This window comes from Elephantulus edwardii, unplaced genomic scaffold, assembly GCF_000299155.1.
Source record: "Elephantulus edwardii isolate Elephantulus edwardi_28Jun2011 unplaced genomic scaffold, EleEdw1.0 scaffold00067, whole genome shotgun sequence".
NCBI lineage: Eukaryota > Metazoa > Chordata > Mammalia > Macroscelidea > Macroscelididae > Elephantulus > Elephantulus edwardii.
The window spans coordinates 12850624-12860420 of NW_006399817.1; positions in this window are offsets into that span (position 1 = coordinate 12850624).

The following is a 9797-nucleotide window of genomic DNA, read 5'->3' on the forward strand; positions in this document are numbered from 1 at the left end:
TCCAAACATGATGTCCCTCTCCAAGGACCAGTCCCTCCTTGAAACATGCCCAAAGTATGTCAGACAAAGCTTCAGAATCCTTGACTCCAGGGAACATTCTGGCTTCACCCTCTCCAGGGCAAACCTGTTTGTTCTTCTAGCAGTCCATTGTGTATTCAACACTCTTCTCAAGCACCACAACTCAAAGGCATCAATTCTCTTTCTATCATCCCTATTCACCGTCCAACTCTCTGATGCATAGCATGTAATTGCAAAGACTATAGCCTGGATCAGGTGCACCTTAGTCTCCAGCCTAACATCGTTGCACTTCAGTACTCTTGAGAGGTCCCTCACAGCTGACTTTCCCAATGCAATTGGTTTCCTGATTTCCTGGCTGCTGTTACCAAGAATTTTGACTGTGGAACCAAGTAAATGAAAACTGTTAACTATCCCAATCTCTTCACCATCCATACTGATGCTGCCAATTGGCGCAGTGGTGAGGATATTTGTTTTCTTGATCTTGAGCTTCAATCCATATTGAAGACTGCAGTCTTTGACCTTCTACAGCAAGCGCTTCAGGTCCTCCTCACTTTCAGCTGGCAGGGTTGTGCCATCTGCATAATGCAGGTTGTTGAAGATTCTTCCACCAATCCTGATGTCATATTCCTCCTCATACAGCCCAGCGTCTAGGATGATCTGTTCTGCATATAGATTGAAAAGGTATGGAGACAAAATACATCCCTGACAGACCCCTTTCTTGATTTTGAACCATCCAGTGTCTCCCTGCTCTGTTCTGACAACTGCCTCTTGGTCCAAGTATAGGTTTTACGTTAAGCAAAGGCATTTTTCTGGGTAGATCATAAGTTGTGGCTGGCATTGAGAAGAATGAGAATCCTAGAAAACGGAATTGTGCTCATGTGGAACTTATACCTGGACCAGGAGGCTGTTGTGAAAACAAGAATAGGGGAATACTGCATGGTTTAAAATTGAGAAGGGGATGTGTCAGAATTGTGTTGCCTCTCATACCTATTCAATATGTGTGTTGATAAAATTATCCAAGAAGTCAGACTCTGTGAAGAGGAGTGTGGCATCAGGATAGGGGAGGGAGACTCATTAATAACCAGTGTTATGCAGATGACAAAACATAGCTTGCTGTAAACAGAAATTAATCTTCTTTTAGTTCTTATGCTATATTCTTCTTCAGACAGATTGAAAAGTTTTGTACTAAGGATGCTCATCTTTCATGCTTTTTAAAGCACTCAGTGTTTTCCTGCTGTTTGTTCAGTTGTTTCTTGTTCTATCTCCAGTTTTCACAAGAGCTCAATTAAGTGGTCTGGGACTCCATCTCAATGTTATCTAATATTTTTAATGATTCACACAGTCAAATCAATAAGACATATCTAAGCATCTTTCTGGTAGCCTGTGCTTTCAGTCAAGATCAAGCTAATATTAGCAATGATATTGTTTCACATCTTTCTTCTGAATGCAGTTTAAATTTCTGAAAGTTCCATTTTAATGTATTATTCAAGTAATTTTTGAGTAATCTTCAGCAAGTCATTTGTTATAGTGGTCTTATTCAATAATTTCCACATTATTGGATCATTTCAAGCTCTATTGGATCATCTTTTCTTTGAATCGGAACAAATCTGGATCTCCTCTTGTTGACTTAGCAGGTGAATGCTGTAGCTGTTATGTCAAGTCAACAACAACTCATAGCAACTCTATGAACAATAGCTCTGAACCCTGTTCTATCCTGAGCCAATCTCATTGTCTCTACCACACATATCTTCATTTCCCTAGTTATTGTTTCAATCCATCTCATTCAGGTTCTTCTTCTCCTGCACTGTCCTTCAACTCTTCCAAGTATGATATCCTTCTCAAAAGACTGGTCCCTCCTGGCCACATGCCCAAAGTATATGAGGTGGAGTCTCAAAATCCTTGCCTCCAAGGTATAGTTTAGTTTTACCCTCTCTAAGTTCTCTTGGCAGTCCATGGTATGTTCTGTATTCTTCTTCGGCATCACGACTCAGAGGCATCAATTCTTTTCTGTCATACTTTCTCATTATGCAGCTATCTGATGCATAGAACGTAATTGAAAAATACTATGGCCTAGATGAGACACACCCTAATCTCTATGCTGACATCTTTGCTCATAAGCACTCTGGAGAAATCTCTGACAACATATTTTCCTCATACAATTAATTTTTTACTTCCTGACTGCTGATGCCAAGAGTGTTGATCATGTAAATGAGAAAGGTGAAATTTTAACAATCTCTTTTTATCTCTATCTCTCTCTCATGATGCTACCAATTGGCCTAGTGGAGAGAATCTTTCTTTTCTTGAAGTTGAATTTCAAGCCATATTGCAGACTACAGTTCTTGATCCTCTGCAGGAAACGCCTCAGATGCTCCTCAGTTTCAACAAGTTGTTGAAGAGTCTTTCTCCAATCCTGACTCCACATTCTTCCTTATGAAGTCCAGCTTCTCAAATGATCTGTTCTGCATAGAGATTGAAAAGTTATGGAGACAGAACACATCCCTCACCTACTCCTTTTCTAACTTAGAGCCATGCAGCATTTCCTTACTCTGTTTTAAGGACTGCTTTTTGGTCCAAATATAGGTTTTGTATAAGCACAATCAAATGTTCTGAGATTCCCATTTTCCTCAAGGTTAGCCACAACTTATTGTGATCCACACAGTCAAATGCCTTTGCATAGTCAATGAAACACAGAAATTCCTCTGGTATTCTCTGCTTTTCTCCAAGATTCATCTGACATTGGCAATGATGTCCTTATTTCCATGGCCTCTTCTAAGTCTGGCTTGTATTTCTGGTTCTGACAATATATTCTTCCAGTCACTTTTGAATATCTTCAGTAAGATTTTGCTGGCATGTGATATTAGTAATATTGTTCGATAATTTTCCACATTCTACTGAATGACCTTTGTTTGGAAATGGAATAAATGTGTATCTTTTCCCATATTTATAGATTAATGGGTTAAGTCTAAAAAATAGTTTTCATTATGTGGTATAGAATTTAATTTTAATTTTCTCATGCATTATCTTGTTTAATAACAAGTACTTATTGTTTTTCAATATTTTACCAAATGACTGAAACAAGTTACAAAGGCACAAAGAAAACAAATTACAAAGTATGTAGGAAATGATGATAGCAAACATATTCAGAAATATATTGTTTATAGGGTTGTTATGAGTCATACTCTTCTCCATAACACCTAACCACAACAATATAATTTTTTAAAAAAAATTGTTCTGTTTGGCCATAGACATGAGCAGGATAGCAAAATTGAAAGCAAGTTTTGGCCTTAAAGAGATAGACCATGATTGCCTGAAAATTTCTTGAACATTTACAGTCTATAACTTGCTATTTTCTTTCACTCACGTGAGTATGTCTGTATGTATAGTGCTTTGAAGGAAACTGGTCTTGTATAGCTTAGATAAAAACCATGTACCAAAACTTTATTTAAAGGATTAGTCACTCTTCTACGTAGGATTACAGGAAGCAAAACATCTACCAGCAATGACCAGAATGAGCCAACAACTAAATGTCTTTTTCCCTGAATAGTGTGGAAAGTGAAAGACCCTTAGATACCTTGTCTTATCCTAGAATAAGATATAGTTCTATGAAACAACCTATCTGAATTTAAAGTACTTGTAACCTAATTAAGGGAAAAAACCAAACAAGACATATTATATTCCTGAAACAGATGAAAAAAAAATCACATGCCCTGTGTATTAATTGAATACTTATTTTGTTCAAGGAACTGTTCCATACAGTGAATATATACCATATTCACTTGTTTTCTAAGGATAAGTAGCATTTTCTCCAATCTCCAAATAGGAAATCAAAGTCAGAGACCTAAACCATTTAGTTCAAAATAACACTGTTAATAAAATATAGAGAGGTACATAATCCAGTTTCTCTGACATTATTATAGGCTGGACATTGTGCTGGACTTTTTTGTTGTTGTTTTTCATAGCTACAAAGAAATCATTAAATTTGGTATATTTATCTTCAAACAATAATGAGATATTACTTGAAGGACATATATAATTTTAAGTTTTATCTCGAGTAAGTATCTGTCTGAGGATAGTAATGGACCTAGTTTTTGATGATACAACTTATAGTAACAACAATGAAACTAATTTAAATAAGTTTATAAAATAGAATAAAGCTGTACTTTTCTGTAACTACTTAAAGATTTCTTTAAAACTCAGACATATTGGGGAGTCAGGGCAGGAATTGTACAACAATGAAAGAATTTTTTTTTCAAGGAGAATAGCGAACTGGGAAAGTAGGTATGGAGGAAAATGTGCAACAATGAATGTATGGAAAGCCAACCTTTCGATAAACTCTCATTAAAATCTCAATTAATTTTTTTAAAAGTCAGGCATAAAAAGAATATAATGAAGTAATGTTTGACTATGTGAATTATAAAAAATTGTGGCCAACATCAAAAAGAATGGGAATCACAGAACACTTATTTGTGCTCATGTGGAACCTATACACGGACCAGGGGCCTGTTGTGTGAACAGAGCAGTGTAACACTGAAGGATTTAAAATTGAGAAAGGAGTGTATTAGTGTTGCATTGTTTCTCCACAGCTATTCAATCTGTATGTTGAGCAAATTATCCAAAAAGTTGGACTCTATGAAGAGGAGTCTGGCATCAGGATCAGAGGCAGAGCTCATCACTAACCTAATTTATGCAGATGACACTACATTGCTTGCTGAAAGATGGAGTGACTTGAAGTACTTGTTGCAGAGGACCAAGGAATGTAGCCTGCAGTGTATTACATCACAATGTCAAGAGAACAAAGATCGTTACCACTGGACTGCAATGTCAAGAGAACAAAGATCGTTACCACTGGACTGATAGGCAGCATCATGATAGATGGAGAGGAGATTGAAACTGTCAACAGCTTCATCTTTCTTGGATCCACCATTAACACCCTTGTTACCAGCAATCAAAAAATAAGCAGATGCATTGCACTGAGAAAATCTGCCGTTAGAGACAGGTCCAAATTATTGAGGAGCAATGATGTCAGTTTTAGGACTGAGGTGCATCTGATTGAGGCTATAGTCTTTCTAATCACTTGCTTTGAATCTGAGAGCTGGACAATGAATGAGGATGACATAAAAAGAATTTACACCTTTGAGCTGTGATGTTGGAGAAAAGAACTGAGCATCCTATGGATGACCAAGAGACAAACAGATATGCCTTGGAGAGGGTGCAGCCTGAGTTCTCTTTGGAGGCTTCACCTCACATACTTTGGGCATGTTGCTAGAAGGATCTTTTCCTTGGAAAAAGACATGCACCTTAGCCTTGAACAGCAAACCAAATTATCCTCTTAATATATATATTGGGAAGGACACATGTGTGAAAAATCATTTTAAAGTCCAATGTTGACAATATATTAGAGCTATACCCCGTTTAAAGGCATGAAACATGAGAATTCTCAAGTTGCTTATAATGCATTGATGTTGGGAAAGGGGAAGGGTCAGTAAAAGAGAGGCAGATCCTCAACCAAGGATTGACTTGGTGGCTGGTGCAATGGGCTCTTGTGTGTCAGGAAGTGTGAGGATGGTGCAGGATAGAACAGTGCCCAGATCTTTAGTTCACAGGGTCACTATGAGTCATACTCAACTCAATGGCACCTAATAACAACAACGACAATGTAAATTTCTGTAGAAATGTATTAATATATTTTTTATTTCCTCTTAAGAACTTTCCAGGTACAGCTGGAGGTGTTTGAAATAGTACAGACTTCTCCTTGCTGAACTAGAAGGAAATCTAATACTATTTTATTATCTACTACTGCTATAACAAAACACTTTTAAGGTCTTTGTTCCAGCGGAAATAAAATCAATGAAAACCTCAGTGAAAATAAACATGATATAGGATAGATTGTGACTATATTTCTTGAATTTTGGTTAATAGACAAAATATGAGAGAAGGGACTATCTAAATCCATATATGTCTTATCTATTAATAGGCTACTTACTTATTTGGTTGTTCTTTTTATTTTAGACATTAATTATCAGACAAATATCAAATACAAACTCATTGCCACTGAGTTGGTTCAGACTGATTGCTATAAAGTGTATCCAAGAATGTAAATTTCATTGAGGATGATAGCTCAACTTTCCCTTGTGAAACCACTGTTGCAGTAGGACTTCAAGTGAAGTGCGACCTTTGTGTTGGAAGCAAATTTAAGTTAGCAGAATATATACCAGTGAGGCACAACCATTAGATTGGCAGCACAACCATCAGATCAATAAATATTTTTATTTGTGTTTAAGAGAATTCTCAATTTCCTTATAATGTATTGATCCTACATGTTCCATCCATTTATATGTGGTATAGCTCAAATATATTGTTCAATATTGGACTTTATGGAAGATTTTTTCCCACAAGAATCCTTCTAGTTTAGATGTTAGGTTAGACTGTAATTTGGTTTGCTGCTCAATGCCAATATTCAGTTAATGAGTTGTTACAAATAGATGGTGTTAAATTCCAAATTGTCTTTACATGTATGAAAGGTTTGATCATTAGCAACACAGTTACTAAACCTATGTAATATTGGGAATTACCAGCAAAAGGAATTGGGATATCCATTATGTTACATTATATTGAATTTGACATAAGAAAAATAGGTAAGATCAAAACAAAACACCAGTTGAAAAGTGGACTAGTCTTGAAAGAAGGAGCATGGTGTTAGCAGCCTTTTATATAATGAATTTTTGCAAGTATATTCATATTAAAAATCTATAATGATTATTGTTGTTGTTGCTAATTGCCTTCAATTAGAGCATGAGTCATAGCAACCGTATGAACAAAAGACCTGAAGCCCCTCTACAGCTATCAACATTTATCAAAAGTTTATAGAGTGTCCGGAGGCATGTCGTTTAGGAAGTGAATGCCACTACTGCTTTCAAACCTGTCATAGTATGTTATTGTTATTTTATGCCATTGAGTCACCTGTGATGCATACTGACACTATGTACAGCAGCTCTGATCCTTTCCCTGCCTGTTCTGAGCCAGTCTTACTAATTCTGACACACCAACCTCCATAGCCCCAGTTACTATATCAATCCATCTTATCTGAGGTCTTGCTCTCCTGTGCTGTGCATCCACACTTCCAAGTATGATATCCTTCTACAAGGACTGATCTCTCCTGGCCACATGCCCAAAGTAAGTGAGGCAAAGCTTCAAAATCCTAGCATCCTAAGAGAGATTTGGTTTCACCCTCTCCAAGACAGACCTATTTGTTTTCTTGGCAGCCCATGGTATGTTCTAGACTCTTCTCCAGCACCATAACTTGAAGGCATCTATTTTTCTTCTGTAATCGTTAGTCATTGTCAAACTTTATGAATCATAACAAGTAATTAAGAATCCATGGCCTTAATTAGGCATGATTTTGCATGTAGATTGACATTGTTGCTCTTCAGCACTCTGGAGATGTCCATGACAGCATTTTCCCCAGTGCAATTTGGTTTGGTTTTTTGTTTGTTTGTTGTTGTTGTTTGTTTGTTTTATTTCTAGACTGCTGCTGCCAAGAGTGTTGATTGTGGAACAGAGCAAGCTGTAATTGCTAACAACCTCAATCTCTATCTATTATGGTACTGCAAATCAGTGCAGTGGTGAGAAACTTTGTCTTCTTGATGTTGAGTTTCAGTCATATTGAAGATTACAAACTTCTAGCTTCTGCAACAAGTGCTTCAGGTTGTCTTCTGTTCAGCAAATAAGGTTGTGTCATCTGCATATTGTAGGTTGGTAATGAGTCTTCCTCCAATCTTGATACCACACTCTTCCTCTTAGAACTCTGCCTCCCAAGTGATATGTGCTCATACAGATTGAAATGATATGGGGACAGATTCATCCTGACACACTCCTTTTCTGATTTTGAACCATGCAGTGTTTCCTTGCTCTGTTCTGAGGAGTCCTTATTGGTCCAAGGATAGGTTTCATGTAAGCACGGTCAAATGTCCTGAGATTCTCATTTTCCTCAAAGATAGCCCAATTTATTGTGATCCACACAGTCAAATGCTTTTGCTTACATCTTCCTAACAAGGGATTCTGTAATGATACCAGGTATAAATTTGATATCTACAAATATGGTAGCAAGAGTCTACTTGGGCTGGCACTGACTTTGGGGGCAAATGACAGACCCAATTGTTAGATAAATTCAATAGCTATCTACTGATTGTCCTAGTCTAAAAAAGATGTACATTTCAGAAATCTTGCGACAGGCTGTCTACATGAAATTATTTAATAAAACTGCTGTAGTATAAGAACACTAAGCTAAAAATAATAAAAAATAAGTATCATTAAAAATAATAACTATGATAAAGTAAGAGAATTCTTTGGCTTCAGTTGCATGAAGGGTTTTCTGCCAATCCAAAGACAGACTGTTTGAATCTACAGGATACTCTGAGAAAGAAAGATCTCTTTATTTTCCAATCTCTTTTTATTTTCTTTTCAGCCTCTAAAAGCCTACTTTTGCAGGAGTGGCATCCACTTCCAAGATAGCTCGCCCCCTGAAACCCTATGAACTTGAATAAACGATGAAAATTGTGTAAGTATTCAGGTCTTTCATTCACAGGGTTGCTATAAGTTGTTTACTACTCGATGGCACTTAACAACAGCAACAACACCATAGAGAGAACTCAGTTGGCCTATTGGACAAAAAGTGATGCTATCACACCAAAGGTGGATGACTTTAATCTGTGGCCCTCAAGCCTGGTTCTAATTGGTTTTGGTCAAACATTCTTCTAAGTGGCATTGCATTGGTTTATCCATTTGCTGTACAGAGGAAATTCGTGTTTATTGTAATGCTGAACACTGTAACACTGATGTGTCAAATGCAATAATGGTTACCTATCGTGGACAATGTTTGGTGGCGCTCCCTGATTACAACAAGCTTGGAAGCAGGAGAGGCATGCACTTCCGAAATACCTTGCCTCCAGGAATCCTATGGACTTGGAGAAACTAAAACTATACAAGTGTTCAGGTCTTTTGTTCATAGGGTCACTATGAATCTCCTACAACTCACTTGCACTTAATAAAAACAACATCAAAAGTTTACTAGAGGGTGAGCTATGTATTGACTGACTCAATGACAAATAGGTTTTCTAGAGTTGATGATAAAGTAAAAAGCCTCCTTTGGTCATTTTCATGCTTTCAAGTATTAAAATACTACAGCATGCAATTAATAAAATATTTCAACACCAGCTCCAAAGGAATAAAAGTTCTCAAAATTCTTTAATTTATATGATATTTTGTTCTATACTATTGAGAGGACAATCTATTGTGACATAATCTAATTCTAACAGCAAGGATATTTGAACTTCAGTTTAAATCCTTCTGTATATATAACTGCCCAGACAAGACAATTATCCTTCCTAATGAGACAAATGATGATGAAAGAAGAAGTTCAGGCTGCTTTGAAGGAAATGGCAAAAAATAAGGCCCCAAGAATAGATGGTATACCAATTGACATATTTCAGTTAACAGATGCTGCCCTGGACGTGCTCACCTGGAGAACAACCACTTGGCCAACGGACTGGAAGAGATCGATATTTGTTCCTATCCCAATGAAAGGTGAACCAACTGAGTGTGGAAACTATAGAATAATCTCACTGATTTCACATGCAAGCAAGATTCTACTGAAGGTTATCCAAAAACGACTGGAACAGCACATCAGCAGAGAACTACCAGAAGTCCAGGCTGAATTTAGAAGGGGTCGTCTGCCGATGTTAGATGGTTTTTAGAACTCTAAAGAGGTCCCTGACAACAGA